The sequence below is a fragment of the Equus asinus genome, chromosome 23 (genome assembly GCF_041296235.1).
Source record: "Equus asinus isolate D_3611 breed Donkey chromosome 23, EquAss-T2T_v2, whole genome shotgun sequence".
Classification (NCBI taxonomy): domain Eukaryota; kingdom Metazoa; phylum Chordata; class Mammalia; order Perissodactyla; family Equidae; genus Equus; species Equus asinus.
Window position 1 is genome coordinate 36,948,305 of NC_091812.1, and position 17,360 is coordinate 36,965,664.

Genomic DNA, 17,360 nt, shown 5'->3' on the forward strand with positions numbered 1-17,360 from the left:
TTTTCAGAGATGGAGAGAAGCAAACTCTAACAAGTTAAGGGCATGTCCAAGTTCGAAGAGGGACATATCAGCAGGAGAGTAGGGACCAGAACCCATCAATCATCAACCACCACCAACACGACCACCCCAACTGCCATACAGAATCCTTCCCACGGGCAGGTCATGGCCCTGGGTGCCATCTACAGAGTCTCTTACCCTTACAAAAGCCCTACAAGGTAGGTGTTGTCATCTCCATTTTAAAGCTGAAGAAACTAAGGCTCAGACAGATGACGTGATTTTCCAAGGCTAGAAAGAAGCAGCACCAAGAGTTGAATCCAGCTCTGGCTTCCAAATCTGGGCTGTTTCTATCACTTCAGCTGACTCAAGACAGTATCTATCTGATCTGTTATGGATGTGCCTACAAAGCAGTTTCCCACAATTCCTCCAGAGGTGTCCTTAGCCACTGGAGCCTCAGGAAATCCTTTTCAATGCCACCTCCCTCTCCCCTTCAGCGCAGGGAATCCTTGCTGAAACAGCCTGTCCTTTCGGCAACTGGTGATATTTGATTTGATTAACACCCTGGGACCTATCACCAGATGTAAAGATGATGCCTAATTAATTGCTTACATTAAAGAGCTGGCACTTTCTGCATTCGGTTCACACTTGCAGCCTCAATCATGTTTTTGTTTCAGCAAAAATATTTACATGATTAGCAAATAGTTAATTCATACTCTGGTGTGGACCTAAACTGTGTGTGGGACTTCCCAAAGCAGATGTCCTTGGCAGGTGTAAGGAAATAGGCTTTTTTCACAGCAAGAGTCATGAGCAAGATCTCCCAATTGTTTTTCAATGAAAAATCATGCTTGGATCAACAAATATTCATTGAGCACTGACCTATCCTGTGTGTCAGTCAATACATTTCCAAGGCCCCACAGGGCCTAAAAAGGAGTGCACTAAGAATTCACATTAGGCTTAGCTCTGTTTTTTCTTTCCTGTTTTTTGGTCCAAGATCTAGATGCATAGATCAGGAAAAGACACTCTACGTTAGTCATCTACAGTTTCAACAGGCATTTTCCAAGGTCTCCCAAGATATTATGATATGACAGGCAGAAATACACGGCCGGGAAGATGCTACAGTTAAGTGAGTTTATGATGTTAAATGACTCCCAGGATGTGAATGGAAGTCAAACTGAAAAGAGGTGATATGCCACAAGACTCTCCTAGGCAACATTTTTAATCAAGAACTGGGAGAATGATACAGAAAACAAGATTATATCTTCTTATAGCAGGAAGTTGAAAGGAATAAGGCAGCATTTTGGATGAGCGTTCTTCACAGATTGGACAATGGGTTGAATTCTAATGTCACGAAATTTAGTAGGAACTAATGCCATAGAACCACCAGAATCAGTACTACAAGGGAAGACGTGGCTTTGTGGCAAAGACTTGAGGACTGCAGTCAGCCACAAGGTTAACGTGAGGCAGTGGTGTGATGTATGGCCAAGTCACTAAGGCATCTGTTCAACTCTAAAGTACCGAGACCCAGGACGGTGAGAGCCCCACTCTAATTTTTACTAGTCAGTCCACCCTTAGAGATTGCATTTAGTTCAGTTGTAAGTAGGTTGACCATATATGATATTATTCTAATCAGGACACTTTTTAGAATGAAAGGGTTTGCAGGTAGTAATTAAGCCTGGAAAATAGGCATAAACTAAGATTCCTGGAAAACTGGGACCTGTGTTACCTAGTTATAACGACTTTAGACAAATTGGAGGTGTCAGAGGACAGACTCAAGAATGGGAAGGCCTTGAAGAAATGGATTATGACAAATCTTTGGAGAAAGAGATGTCTAGCCTGAGGAAGAGCAGTGTGAGGTTTATGTGGAAGCTATTTTGACATATTCAAAGGGCAGCATGTGGAAGAGGAATGAGACTTGTGCGTTATGAGTCTTGAGGTATTCTGCTATGAGGTTTCCAGTAGAGGGAAAATGACTGCTTCTCAGGGCTACTCCAGCCCAAGAGGAGGGGAACAAACAACGGACCTCCAACTGCGAAAGACTTGGAAAGTCTACCTGAGTACACCCATCAGTTCCTGTCACTTGCCTCCATCAAAAAATTCCAGTGAAATAGGAATAATTTCTTATAATGAAACCCACCTGCTTTTCTTTAAAAATATTATTATTGTTTACATGTATGATGGTTCTTCTGTCTCTTCTCAGAAAGCACTTCCTTTATGGAAGTCAGACATGCACAGATCTGTGATTCCTGGTCCCTTCTACAGTTTTACGTATGCTTTTTTCCAGCAGACTTTTCTTCAATATTCTCCTTTGTAAAGACCATCACAAATACCTTATTACACTGAATCTCAGAGACCATCAGTTATAAGATGTATCACCATTATGTAGCATTAACAGAGAAAAAGAATGCTGCCAATTAAACTATACCCCAAACTTCTTCATGTTTAGATTCCAACTCTCCTGGGTCACTTTTCAACTCAGAATTGGCATGTTTGTTGCCATTTTTCACCTGATATTAGTGTCTGTGTGATCAAGAGCATTGAGAATGCAGTATTTCTTTAAATAGCATTCCGCTATGATCTCTGGAATTTCCTTCCCAGCAACTAACACTTGATCCAAAGGCTGGGATGTTGTTGCTTTTTGCATCTAACTAGCAAATGACAACAGTAGGTTTTCAGACAACAACCAAGATTTTATTCTTTCTTCAAATAGTTCTTGAATTACTTGCTGACTGAAACTTTGAGGAACTGAAGTCGTTGAATTTTGCCACCATGAATAACAAAATTTGTTCTGCATGGGCAATGACAACTGCAACCCAATTGGCACCCAGCCAACAGATGCCCGGGAAATTAAAATGTGAAGTATGGGGGCTGGCCCCGTGGCCGAGTGGTTAAGTTCGCGCGCTCCGCTGCAGGCGGCCCAGTGTTTCGTCAGTTCGAATCCTGGGCGCGGACATGGCACTGCTCATCAAACCATGCTGAGGCAGCGTCCCACATGCCCCAACTAGAAGGACCCACAACTAAGAACATGCCACTATGTACCGGGGGGCTTTGGGGAGAAAAAGGAAAAAAAATAAAATCTTTAAAAAAAAAAAAAGTGAAGTATGGATGTTTTAGAATTGACAAAATACAGTAACTCAATCTGCCTGTCTGCCTCCTGGCCTGGCTTATGCCCTCAACCCGACAACCCCCAGCACTGCCGTCCTAGGTGGCTGGGATAACCTCTATTAGCTCTTCTTCACTTTAGCTGAGCGTCTCCTCAAGAACTCTGCCGGGGTGTCCTTATTCTATTTTACACCCAACCTTCTCTACTTTGGAAGTATTCTTCATCTTTTCATTTCAGCTAGGTTTCCATTTTATGCCCATCAACTGGTAGAAAAGAATGCAAAAATGAAAAGGTCAACCAAGATTTTGCATGTCAAAAGTAGACATGCTCAACTCTCACTATTTTTCTTAAGAAGAGCTACACAGCTTTACAGTAAAGAGGTAGCTCCTAGCTCTGGCTATGAAGTAAAGTAATTTGTAGATATTTTTAACATGTAGATTCCACTGCGCTATCCCGAGACCCATTATCTCAGACTTTCTGGGTTGGGGGTGGAACTGGGGGGAAGCAGGCGATTGTATTTTTAAAACAGATCCACAGATTGATGTGATATATCATCTAGGTTGTAAACCATTAGGAAGAGAAGGACAGTGGGTGTTTTCCAGTTCATGCACGGACAACTCTATTGACACACACTAACACAGATTTGAAATCAAGAGGCCTCAACTCTGAGTGTTCAGCAGAAAACAATTCATGGGGATGAACCACAGTTTTATTCATTCAAACCACAATATTCACACCATCTTGTACTCAGCATGATTAAACTAAGGAGTGTGATGGACATTGCAATGATAGGGCTTGGGGATGGGCATGGTGAGGGCACATGCAGGAAACAAAGGATGAGAGTTTCTTTTTCCAACTTGCCAACAATCCCAAATGCTGCCTGGCCGGAGGCCACAGTGAAGACGATCTCATCCTCCAACCTCCAGCCACAGCTTTCTAGGCCCATTAGTTGATCTGGGCATAATTCTGGTACCCTGATTTGGGGATCTTCTATAGCCTTAGAGTTGAAGGATGTACTAACGAGGCCTACACTCAGAAAACATGCAAAATCCCTGCACCAGAGGGCTCAGCCCGGACATTCTCTCCTAATCACTTCCATCTTTAGCAAAAAGGTTCTTCTACATTTTAGAGAAGCATTGAGATCCCCCATCTTATCTGGGTACAAGCAGATAATTGATGATTTCTACTGTTAGCTCTATGGCCTTTTTTTTAAAAAAAGATTTTATTTTTCCTTTTTCTCCCCAAAGCCCCCTGGTACATAGTTGCATATTTTTAGTTGTAGGTCCTTCTAATTGTGGCATGTGGGCTGCCGCCTCAGCATGGCCTAATGTGCAATGCCATGTCTGCACCCAGGATCCCAACCGGCGAAACCCTGGGCCGCCAAAGCAGAGCACGCGAACTCAACCACTCGGCCACGGGGCCGGCCCCTCTATGGCCTTTTAAGTGCACTGGAGAATTCAGAACACAGTTTCTACACCAAAGCCCAGATCACTCTTACTTACCTCTTAGATCCAGGGAACTCTTGCTCATAACCAAGAAAGAGTCTGAGACTCATTGTCTCCTATGAATTTCTTTTCCTTCTGGGCCTAAAGCAGAGGCTGGAAGCAGGAACACCAGAAGTACAAATCATTGCAAATCAGTGCTGATGGCTGAAATAAATACTTATGCTGTACTTTTTCTCTTGCTACCATGTAGTGAACACACACTACATGCCAGGCCCTTCATCTACATTATGTCATTTAATCCTCACCACCACCTGTGAAGTCGGCTTCATTGTCCATCCCCCATTTACAGAGGGGAAATAGATGCAGGCTAAGCAACACCCCCAAGGCCATACGACAAATAAGGGCTGAATCTAGGAATTAATCCCAGATCTGATTCCAAAGTTGACGATCTCTCAACCATTGATTGTATTTGAAAGGCAGTGAGGAAAAAATAATGTGGATTGATGGATGGATAGATGGAGAGATACATAAATAATATATAAATATATGTAGACACACATATATAATAAAGTGTATGCCAGGAAGTTAGATGGCGGTTATATGAATATTCACTGAATGATTCTTTAAATTGTTTTGTATGTTTGAAAAAATCTGAAACATAGAGTTGGGGGAAAGGAAGAAAAACAGTGACAGAATCAGAGACATGCCCAATTAAACATTATTTCAAGGATCTGCCTATGTTTCACTAACTGTGTCTTTAAAAATTTTAAATTCAATTTAGTTTGACAAATATACATTCAGGCTTTATTACATACCAGGCGCCGAAATCCCTGCCAGCCTAGGAGGTGCCTTCACGGCAGGGGCTGTGAGGACACAACCCAGAATACTTCTGGGGTTCACACCCAGCAGCTGACACTAAACCAAAACCCTGCAGTCCAGGCTGACTTTGATAAAGGGCTGTAAGGAATGCGTGAAGTGCTAAAGGAGCACGAGGATGGAGAAGATAATAAAAACTGAGAGGTCCTGTGAACAAGTGAAATTTGAATTGTGCTTTGGAAAATAGGGAAGCCCTCAGAAGGTCTGAATTCTTTTTACTCAAAATACTTCTGACCCCAAATGTGTGGGGGTTTTTTCCCCACCAACCAATTCTCTGACACCAACTGGGTGTCCTGGAATTCAATTCAATTCTGACACTATCTACCTGGAGTTGGGGTCAGAACCCACAAGTGAAGGGCTCAGTCTCACAAGACTGCCCCCACTTCAGATGCCAATCGAAAGCCATGGGTCCTTTGTTGCTACTCTGGTGGCATTTCTGAGCAGAGGACTCATCCTAACCTGTGCCCACATGCTGTGCTGGGATGGCTCTCTAAGGATGGCTCAGACTCTCCGTTCCTTAGAAACCACTCGGCCCTTTCTGTTCTGGAGTTTCGCAGTCTCGTTGGGCCCTGCTGGGAAGTGATGATAACCCAAGCCATCTGGGATTTCTGTATCCACCACCTTCCCCTCTGGGGAGCAGGGCACAGAGCCTTTTTCTCAGAAGAGAGAGGGCCCACCAGCACCTAAGAGCTCTCTCTGCTTCCTCACTCCCCCTTAGCTTTCCCTTCCCTCCTCCTCCCCTCCCCGCCAGCACAGCCGGAAAATTTTATGTTCCACTAGAGCCTAGAAGCCTCACTCCAAGTCATCTTAGAGTTTCTGTGCCAAGTGCCCTTCGGGTCTTGACTTAAGAAAATCAAAAGCCTTTTTTTTTCCTGTTCTCTGGTGAAACTGGTTTTTTACCCTGATATAAGAAATGATGCCCGAATGGGGTTGGGAAGGAGGCAGAGGCAAGAGCAGCTACCAGATGGGGAAATCACTTAATATAAAAAAATATACTGAAAAAATATCATTCTGCCAGTGTTCTCATCACCCCTTTAAATTTGGTTCATCTCTCGAGCAGAGAGAAGTTTTCTCCGCATCTTCCTTCACAGTCCTAACTGCTCCCCGTTCTTGTGTCTCAGAAGACTTTCAGTTCCAGGTGACCTGTTCTAGACTAGAGGGTGCATCCCAAGGGGACCCTAATAGCTACAGAAGATGAATCTCACACCTTGAGAACTGCTGACTCTCTGGAGGTTTTCCCAAGAAATTCAGAAGGAACCCTAAGCTGCTAATTGACAAAGTGTATAACAGTTTAGAAATATAACGATTTATTTGTGTTAGTTGTATGGCTAGTGCGGCTGCTGTGAAGTATTTGAAAAATTATAACACAAGATCCATAAGTTGGGGCTCTGTGCTTCACAAGCTCCATGTGTCAACAATCACCACAGGGAATTAAATATTTCCCACACTGCAACCTTGTCCACACATGGCTTGTCTCTGGTCTCTTGGCCTGCTGGTTGAAACTTCTCCTTCTCGTCCCTTGTGGCATGTTTTTACCGAGATGCTGGAGCCTTTTTTTTGATTTCAGTTACTCTCACTGGTTCATATGACAGTCTTCTGTATCAACCATGGGGACTGAAAGGGAAAAAGTCATTAGTTAAAAAAAAATTAAAGCCCAAAATGCAGATGTTTGAGAAAAATATTAACTTGATTCTTTTCTCCATCAATTGCCCAACCCAAATGAGGACACAGGGAGTTTTATTTCTAAAACACAATGCTATAGGGGGCTGGCCCCGTGGCCGAGTGGTTGAGTTCGCGCGCTCCGCTGCAGGCGGCCCAGTGTTTCATCAGTTCGAATCCTGGGCGTGGACATGGCACTGCTCATCAAGCCACGCTGAGGCAGCGTCCCACATGCCACAACTAGAGGGACTCACAACTAAGAATATACAACTGTGTACCTGGGGGCTTTGGGGAGAAAAAGGAAAAAAAATAAAATCTTTAAAAAAAAAACCAAAAAACAAACACAATGCTATAGTAGAAAGGCCTCTCAGTTCAACTCAACAAATACCAAAAAGGCCTATCTCCCACCAAAAGCCCACCCAGGTAAGGGCCAGAGATGTCTCCCCCCATGAAGGAGAAATAGATTTTCCTTGTCACAAACTAAAATCCTCCCCTGTGGCCATGGATTTATCAGCCAACTTGCTCATAATGGTCATCGTATGAATGATGATTGAGAACAAAAAATCACTTCCCTTCAGTACAAAACCTGCTCAAAGTGGTTCAAAATGGCAGACTTCCTGCCGGAATGAATCTTCCCTGGGCCAATAATAATATTTCTAAGGGAAAAAGAGGAAGAGGGTTGGAGTGGGGTTGGAACATATTTCTAGGATCTGAGGGGAAACATTCACCAGGTTACACGTACTCTTAAACAACACCCAGAAGAGGTGTTAACTACAAACATGCCAAGTTTTTGTTCATTTTCATCCACCCAATGAGTTGAACATTAATTATTCAATTGAACTTTTATTACTTAGAGAAAAATAATACAAATGCACAAGATCTGTCAGGGAGTGGTGCATGCCTGACACCATACCCTGTTTCTCCTTTCCATCAGTGATGCTCCCTTTTATATGAAGAATACAAATTTAGGTCATAGGACCAATAAATGCTAATATGATATGAATAATACACGGATGGAGTTTTGCAATTCTGAAAATAATAAATCACCAATAGGTTAAGCAGTGATCATTTAAAATAAGATCTAGAAATATAATCATTTAATTTGATGTTTTATCAATCACCTCCATGGTCTTCTTGGTACTAGGCAAAGTACTAGCCCATCATATCAACTGGCTTATGAGCAGCTTGTTCCCTCAATGGTCCCTAAGGCTCCCCTCCATCCCCATCTGCCATCTCATGCTCATCAGCAGAATGGTAGACCTCAGAAAATTTCTCTCTCAACTTCCTCTCTGAAAATAAAGCACATGCTTACAAAAAATATCCCTCACCTACTCAGACATTTTCTGAGATGCACATACAGTATTTTAAACTCAAGGCAACATTCAGACTTATTAAACATTTTTTAACTCCTCTGAAGACTTCAATAAAGCCACGAGGATCTGTATACCTCACCCAGTCTACCTGACTTAAAGTAGTGTGAGGCAAGAACCATCACATGCAGAGTTAAACAATAAAATTTTCCAGGTATATACATGCTGTGAGAATCAATAACCTCTTCTCAAACCAGGAAATTGGTTTCAAGTATTCGCTTCACTGGTTACATCCAACAGGTATGAATAAGAGGCCACCTCCTGAGTGAAAGGGAAGGGGCTGATAAATTCCTGAAAAGTATGTTCTCATCAGAATTCCTGTGCTTCTTACTGCATGGATGGCATTTGTAAAACTCTTTGGAAAAAACGTGGGGTTTAACTTCAGGGAATCCTCTTTGCTGGAATTTTAACAAAAAAGCTTTTTCAGAGCACTGTGTATCATCTCATTTCATGAAAACAATGTATTGCAAGGTAATTGTTTATATAATTTGATATTTTCTGGATTTTAGATTTTTCTTAACTTTGCAGGCAGATTGCTCTTTCTAAAATAAAACTGATAATCTCTAGAAAGGTTTGGCTGCAGTAACTGGCACTTCTAATGAGCTATGAGCTCTGGGAATATTTGTCAGAACATCTGGTCATTGAAATAGAAGAACGTTCATGTCCTTCATTCTCAGGCAAGTAACCTGCGCATGCTCTTCTCTCCCTTTCTGCCTTCTCATTTCCTGAGTACCATCCACCCTTCTCTCTAGCAATCACTGTCTCTCATCACTCCACAAATTGACTTCACTCCCCTGCTCTAAGAAGGCCTCTGTACCCATCCTTCTACCTTTAGAAGCTCCTTTCGGCCTCTTTCTCTCGGGGTGGAATGTTACGTAGAAATTCTAGCCCAAAGTACAGCTACCTCTATACTCTAGACAAAAGAAAGGTCTTCCTCCAGCAGGATAAGCTGTGTCTTCTGCTTCAGGATACATACTTTCAAAAGGGACATATGCAGAGGGAAAGGAAAGGGATCTATCCTCGCCCAGCACATCAACTGGCTTAGGAGCAACTTGTTCCCTCAAATGGTCCCTAAGGCTCCCCCCCCCATCCCCATCTGCCATTTCACGCTCACCATAAGAATGGTATACCTCAGAACATGCATCTCAGAGCATCTTTCCTCCACTAGTATTTGGAGTCCTCTTTCTCTCATATCCCCCACATCCCTCGCAAGGCTCATGGGGGCTTAGTAGATTTCAAGGCTTAAAACTACTGTTTTAGAGGGGCTGGCCCTGTGGCCGAGTGGTTAAGTTCGCGCGCTTCGCTGCAGGCAGCCCAGTGTTTCGTTGGTTCGAATCCTGGGCGTGGACATGGCACTGCTCATCAAACCATGCTGAGGCAGCGTCCCACATGCCACAACTAGAAGGACCCACAACTAAGAATATACAACTATGTACCATGGGGGGCTTTGGGGAGAAAAAAGGAAAAATAAATAAAATCTTTAAAAAAAAAAAAGCCTACTGTTTTAGAGACACTATGGTTAAACAGGCCTTTGTGGGTTGACCTAGGAGTCCTACTAGCAGTAATTTTATTTTATCTACTGATAACCTTATATCTCTACATGTAAAAGGGATTTTAACACTATTAATATTATTCATGAACAGCCTAGTACCTAAGAGAAACTGTGAGTTAAAAACAACTCAATATTATATAATCCCAACCTTTGAAAAAGGGTATGAAAGTAGAAGGAGGCTTTGTGTGGGGTTTATTTGCTTGTTTTTTATTTCTTTTACCTTTCCACAGGTTTATTCATTCAATAAGTGTTTGTTGATCATCTGTTAGAGGCTAGGACTAGAACAGTAGTCCAAAGAAGAGATTTCCTGGCCTTGTGAAGCTTACAGTCCAGTAGCATAGAGAGACAACTGAATAATGGGGGAAAAAAGTAAAACTGCTACTATGACAAATGGTAGAAAGGATGGGTACACAGCGCTTCATTAGGAATGACTGCTCTAGTCAGGGAAGCCAAGGAAAGCTGGGTAAAGGTAGCAGAAAAGAATGTTCCAGTAGAGGCAACAACGTGTGCAAAAGCCCCATTGTGGAGGGAGCCTGGAAAGGCAAGGAGCTGAAAGGAAGCCCATGGCAGGAGCATAGACAGGGACGTGTGGTACCCATGAGGCTGGACAGGTGGACAGCGGCTGGACCTTACAGGGCTTTATGGGGAAGGGCAAAAGGAAACCACTACAAGTCTCACCTGGAAGGGGTGACAGGATCAACTGGGCATTTTTAGAAGACCACTCTAGTCACAGTGTGGAAAAACATGGGTGGCAAGAATGGCTGCCAGAAGTCCACTTACAGAAAGCCACTGTGGGAGTCTTCATGAGAAGTAATGGCCACTTAGTGTGGATGGAGACAGACTCAAGAGATTGTTAGGTGGGGAAATAGACAGGATTTGGCCATGGATTGGACATGAGGACTGAAGTTTAGGAAGCATTGAGGAATGACTTGTAGATTTCCTATGTATCTGATTTTAACTATTTGGTCCTTTGCTTTATCATTGACTATTGTCTATGGATTTTAGTTTTTCTCTCTTCATACTCCTACTTCATCTTGAAGAAAAATTCCCTATTACTTCAAAACTAACAATACACAGAGCCCCCTCAGCATTATTCTACCAATCCGCCCAAATCTATTTTAAATATATGAGTCCCAAATGATTTCTGTTTATAATTTTTAAACTACATTTGGTCTCTCCCTCTTATATATTTCTCTGCTTAATATAATTTCCTTCATTGAAATGAGAATCCTGAAATTTTGATATAGTGGTGGGAAATTTTTAGTTACAAATAATTGAAACCAACTTTAACACAAAACAATTTATTATGAGAACACAAGGATGTCTCATGGAATCAAATGAAGAAATGCAACCAAGACTTAGGAAGGGGCTGGAATCCTTCAGGAATTTCTCTCCACATTCTTTCTGCTCTTCTTTATATGGTGGCTTCAGTCTTTCATCTTTTTTTTTTAAGATTGGCCCTGAGCTAACATCTGTTGCCAATCTTTGTTTGTTTCTTCTTCTTCTCCCCAAATCCCCCCATTATACAGTTGTATATTCTAGTTGTAGGTCCTTCTAGATGTGCTATGTGGTACGCTGCCTCAGCATGGCCTGATGAGCGTGATGGGCACAGTGTTAGGTCCATGCCCAGGATGCAAACAGGTGAAACCCTGGGCCACCGAAGTGGAGCGTGTGAACTTAACCACTCAGCCACGGGGCCAGCCCCAGTCTTTCATCTTAGAATTCTAGCTTTCTCCAATCTTCAAGCTACAAGATGGCTCTGTAATAGTTCCTGTATTTATATGTTCTGGGTTTAGCCACAGAGACTGACCCTCAGTCACTCAGTGTCTCAATTCCAAATCTCAAGGAGGGGAATTTGGCCCAGCTACGGTCAGGTGTTCAACCCCGGTCAGCTAACTATGGCTGGGGATGGGTGCGTGTGGGAATTCAGGGAAGAAATAGCCAATGCCAATTCTGAGTTCCCAGAGAAGGCAGAATTATTATGGACTTGGCAGACACCCCATATAGAGTAGGGAAACAATAGTTCCTTTGCCTCAACAAACATGTGTTAAGTACCAACCTTGTTCCAGGGAGAGGCTAAGCTCATGGACACAAAAATAAATACAGCAAATTCTACCTTCAAGGAGTGTAACACCCAGCACTGCCTGTGAACACCTTGGCCTCTATACGTGGTCACTTACCTACAGCACATACCTAAAAACACATGGTGTACTGTAGAGAACCAACATGCAAGATATTCATACTGTGGAGTCAATAGTCAGCTCTCATGTTGGACAATAGCAAAATATTTGCAGATAGAAAGGCAAAGATTCAAAGTTTTATTTTCAGTTGCTGTCAGATGCTAACAAACGAGCAGGAAATAAAATATAAAATTTATAATGCAGACAACTTTAGTATTCCTATTTACCATCATTCATCCATCATCAAGGTAAAAGGTATCTATCTCCACACTCATCAGTAGAGAAAAATGTCAGTTGAAGATCTACAATGTGTCAGTCAAGTTGCTAGATAGGCCCAGACCACAAGGGTAGAGAGTACACGTAGAGTCTAGTCATACCAGCTGTGTGACCTCAGGGGAGTCACATACCTCTCTGAGCCTTACCTGTAAAGTGAGGCTCATACCTACATCTCAATGTCAGCACGGGGAAGTAGGAATTAACAGGAATAAAGATATGAAGGTGGAAAGTGAAACACTGAGAAGGCAGTCCAAATAGAAGTATCGGTTACAAGCAAAAGTAAGGAAGTGGGAACCCGCAAGAACTGCTGGGAGGCTGGGAGACAGAGCTGACAAGAAAAGGTCTGTAGACGATGTGGTAAGAGATAAGGCTGAAAACTCAGACAGGAGCCTTCTGCTGAGGATTTACAAATGAGAGGCAGGGGATTGAGGAACAAAGGGAACAGATCAAAACAGGCCAGGCGACATACAGATTCCTTCCAGACCTACGGCTTGATCACCAGATAGCCAACCTAGAGGCCCCAAGCTTCCCACGTTCCCCAACGCATGACGTGCTTCCCACTTTGCACATTAAGTTGTGCTTAATCCTTCCTTTTCAAACAAAGCAGGAAAAAGCTACCTAGTGATTGCAGTAACCTTCACCTACAAAAAGAAAAGTGAACATTATTTCTTCCAGCTTCCTTATCCAGCACAATTTCCCTTCCATTCTTTTGCCACTCAAATCTTTCTTTTATGTCTCCTTTTCACGATAAACTTAAATTCAGATTAGATGCCTCCCTAGAAAACTTTTATCTCCTCAGTTTCTCACGTTTTTGTCCTCTGCCAGATTTTAATTTTGCATTTTCAGATTTCACCAAATCTCCATTCATTTGTATGGGCATTACTGCTCATTTAAAGTGTTATAGGCATTTGAGCCTTATGTAGGCTATAGGTATTTTTATTTTTATTTTTATTTTTTTATTTTTTGAAGACGATTAGCCCTGAGCTAACATCTGCTGCCAATCCTCCTCTTTTTGCTGAGGAAGACTGGCCCTGAGCTAACATCTGTGCCCATCTTCCTCTACTTTATATGTGGGACACCTGCCACAGCATGGCTTGCCAAGTGGTGCCATGTCCGCACCCAGGATCCAAACAGGTGAACCCCAAGCCGCTGAAGCCAAACATGTGCACTTAACCGCTGCGCCACCTGGCCGGCCCCTATAGGTATTTTAAATCAATAGCAGTATTTTTGAGTTTTCTATTGCTGTCTCAATATGATCCCAAATCAAGTGATATTAAGCTCCTTTTAATTTAATCAGTAATTAAAACAACATAAAAAACCCACTTTTTACTTTCAGAATTCATTCCATTTTTATTTATTCATTCTCGATGATGGTGATATTGCCCCAAGTGGGAGAAAAGTGGTTGTTGTGGGGCAAAAATAATCTTAGATCTCACAGTGGTTTGTGGCCCTCCAAACCTCAATCCTGTCCAACTGCACAAACAGATATATGGCATACCTGTAGGATTAAAATTTCTTGGTGCGAGAAAGCAATTAAGAAAAAAAATCTAAAAAGGCACTTTAGTGGAGAAATAATGAGAGAAACTTAAAAGGTTGAGGAAAATCATTTAGAACTAACCTATACTTGCATAGGACATTAGTTTACAAAACAGTTAAATACAGTCTTTCATTTAACGTCCACAAAACCCAGGTGAATCTGGTACGATTAACCTCTTTCCCAGACATGTAAATTCATAATCGGAGAGGCTACGTTACTTCCTGTGTGACTTTGGTGGCAAATTCCCCCTTCCATCTGTGACAGTTCAGCATAGACATTCCTTTAAAGCAGGGCTTCTCAACCTCAACACTACCGGATTTGGGGCAGGATAATTCTCTGCTGCAGGGGGCTGTCCTGTGCACTGCAGGATGTTGAGCAGCATCCCTAGCCTCCAGCCAGCGTATCCCAGTAGCACCATCTCCACCAGTGGGGACATCCAAAAATGTCTCCAGACATTGCCAAATGTCTCCTGGGGAATGGGGTGGGGGCAATCACTCCTGGGTGAGAATCACTGACTTAAAGTCTACTTATAAAGAGAGACTACCACCTACTGATCTTAATATATACTGTCATGATAGCTAACAGTTATTGACATTACTATATACCAGGCACTCTATATGTATTGACTCACGTAAGCCTCAACCTATGGGGTCGATACTAGCATCCTGCTCACTTTACAAATAAGGAAACCTAGCAGTTAGTAACTGTAAAGCTAAGATACATGGACGCTGGTGTTGCATATATATCACAAAGAAGTGCTAGAACTATTGACCCAAATACAACTATTTGGTCCATACAAAATAACCTACATCATGATTAGGATTAGTCTATTGACTTTGAATTTAAACCCAGGTCTGAGCACTGAGCCACCATGCTATACTATTTCAGAACCAAAATGCCCGCAGCTCTTCTCCTCAATTCTATGCTACCTCCCCTCTGTTATCCCATTTTACATACACATGTCAGTTTTTATAGGTATTGCTTATTGCTTTTTTTTTTTAATGTTTAGTTCTTATTTTTTTTTAATTTTTCTCCCCAAAGCCCCCCCTGGTACGTAGTTGCATATTTTTTTTTTTTAGTTGTGGGTCCTTCTAGTTGTGGCATGTGGGACACTGCCTCAATGTGGCCTGATGAGTGGTGCCATGTCTGCACCCAGGATCCAAACTGGCAAAACCCTGGGGCGCAGAAGCAGAGCGTGAGAACTTAACCACTCGGCCATGGGGCCAGCCACTAGGTATTGCTTTTTAATCTATTGGTTCATTTACTCTTAGTATGCTTGCAATGAAATTCTAGTAAAACATGTCCAATATAAGGATGGATATGTTAATCAATGAATTTTTTAGCTATAACTATATGCTTAGTATGATCCCATTATTGTAAAAGGTTACAATTACTGTAGTCATATTCACACATACACACACATACAGAAAAAAGACTGGAGATGCACATATAACCTTAACAGGTTTATCTCTGAGAAGTAAGAAAAGGAACATTTCTAATTTTTGTCTCTTTGCTTACCTATATTTTCAACCTTTTTTGCATTAACTACATTTAAAAATTACACAATAATTTTTTTAAAAGATGATTTGATCAGTTAGGTGACTAAAGATAGAATTGAAGAAGTAGAAAAAAAAGGTTTTATGTCACACAGGTCCCTAAATTCAAATTGCTTACATGCTAACAGAAGAGGAATATCATATCCACAAATAACTGGAGATTAGACCAGTGGTTCTCAAAACTCTAATTCTCGGGGCCAGCCTGGTGGCATGCTGGTTGAGTTCACATGCTCTGCATTGGCAGCCCAGGGTTCACCGACCCAGATCCTGGGCACAGACCCATGCACTGCTTATCAAGCCGTGCTGTGGCAGGCATCCCACACATAAAGTAGAGGAAGATGGACACAGATGTTTGCCTAGGGTCAATCTTCCTCAGCAAAAAGAGGAGGATTGGCGGCAGATGTTAGCTCAGGGCTAATCTTCCTCAAAAATAAGGAAAAAAATCTAATTCTCTAATGAGGTTAAATAATAACCTTTTCCAAATTTTCAAGGCTAATTAAACTTAGAGAAAAAGGGTTTTGCTTTTGCATTTCCCTTAAATCTTGGATATCTGCCTCTGCTTGTTTCCAATAAGACTATAAAAAGGCAAAATATGAACAAATGAATGAGAAGCAAATAAATATTTGGGGCAAAATTTGCAGACCTGAGCAGCTTAAAGTAGAGTATTTTTGGAGATAGGTAGTCATGCAATCATATTATTTCCTGTTTGGATGACAGAATTAAATACAAGTTTTTCATGACTTCCAGATACTCTGACAGTTAAATAAGGCTGAGTTAGATTGAAATCCAGGGTGGGATCTGCACCTGATTCTTTTTTTTACAACTGCATCAACTGGCATGTTGTGGGCGACTATTATGTTATTAATAGTTTAATTCATGAATTAATACAATGAAGAAAGGTTAAGTATCTTCAGAAGCACAGGAAAACAAATGACATGAGAATTCAGAGGAGAGATGCCAGCCTGAGTTGGTGAGGCAGACTGGCTAGTTGTTCACCAAACAATTTCTCTTTTTCCTCCGGGCACACAATGTTAGACATTTCCCAGCATGCCTTGCATTTAGGGGTTGACATATGATTGATTTATGTCCACAAGAATGTGGGCAGAGGGGGGCCGCTGTGTTGGCATAGTGGCTAAGTTTATCTGCTCTCCTTCAGCAGCCTGGGGTTCATGGGTTCAGATCCCAGGCATGGACCTATGCACTGCTCATCAAGCCATGCTGTGGCAGCATCCCACATACAAAGTAGAGGAAGACTGTCACAGATGTTAGCTCAGTGACAATTTTCCTCAAGCAAAAATAAGGAAGGTTGGTAACAGATGTTAGCTCAGGGCCAATCTTCCTCACCAAAAAAAAAGAAGAAGAATGTAGGCAGAAGGCAGGAAACCACTTCTAGACCTGGCACATAAAACCCACCACCTGAGGGGAGAGGATTCCGAGGACCTGGAGGTAGGTAGAGCCACTAGATGGAAGAAGCCTGAGTCCCTGAAACATTGCCTGAGGGACAACTGCCCGACCAGGAACACTGCATTGGACTGTTCACAAGCAACAAAAAAATGTATTATGTTAAGTCTCTGGAACTAGGGAGCTGTTTGTTATGTCAGTTAGCTCCCCTGACTAACACATTTGGTTCAACCTGAAAACATCCAAGTGCTCAGAACCAACCACGACACTGGAAGCTTTTTCAGATAACTGCTTTATAAAATCCCTAATACTGCTCTCAATCAGTTTGGCCTCTAGAGAAAACACTACCATCTTTTTAGGTTAAAGGTCAGTATTGAGTAAAGCCTGTGGTCATATCTGAGCTAAGACACA

The 17,360-nt window shown here is 42.1% G+C and overlaps 1 long non-coding RNA gene across 6 annotated transcripts in view; it reads right to left on the reverse strand.

Annotated features, from left to right (window-relative positions):
- Positions 1–6,708: 6,708 nt before the first annotated feature.
- LOC139041760 (uncharacterized) overlaps positions 6,709–17,360 on the reverse strand; it is a 72,637-nt gene continuing 61,985 nt past the window's right edge. For all 6 annotated transcript variants that reach the window (XR_011497608.1, XR_011497607.1, XR_011497605.1 and 3 more), the window contains one exon: positions 6,709–7,032. This is a non-coding gene — a long non-coding RNA (uncharacterized lncRNA). The remainder of the gene's footprint in view (positions 7,033–17,360) is intronic.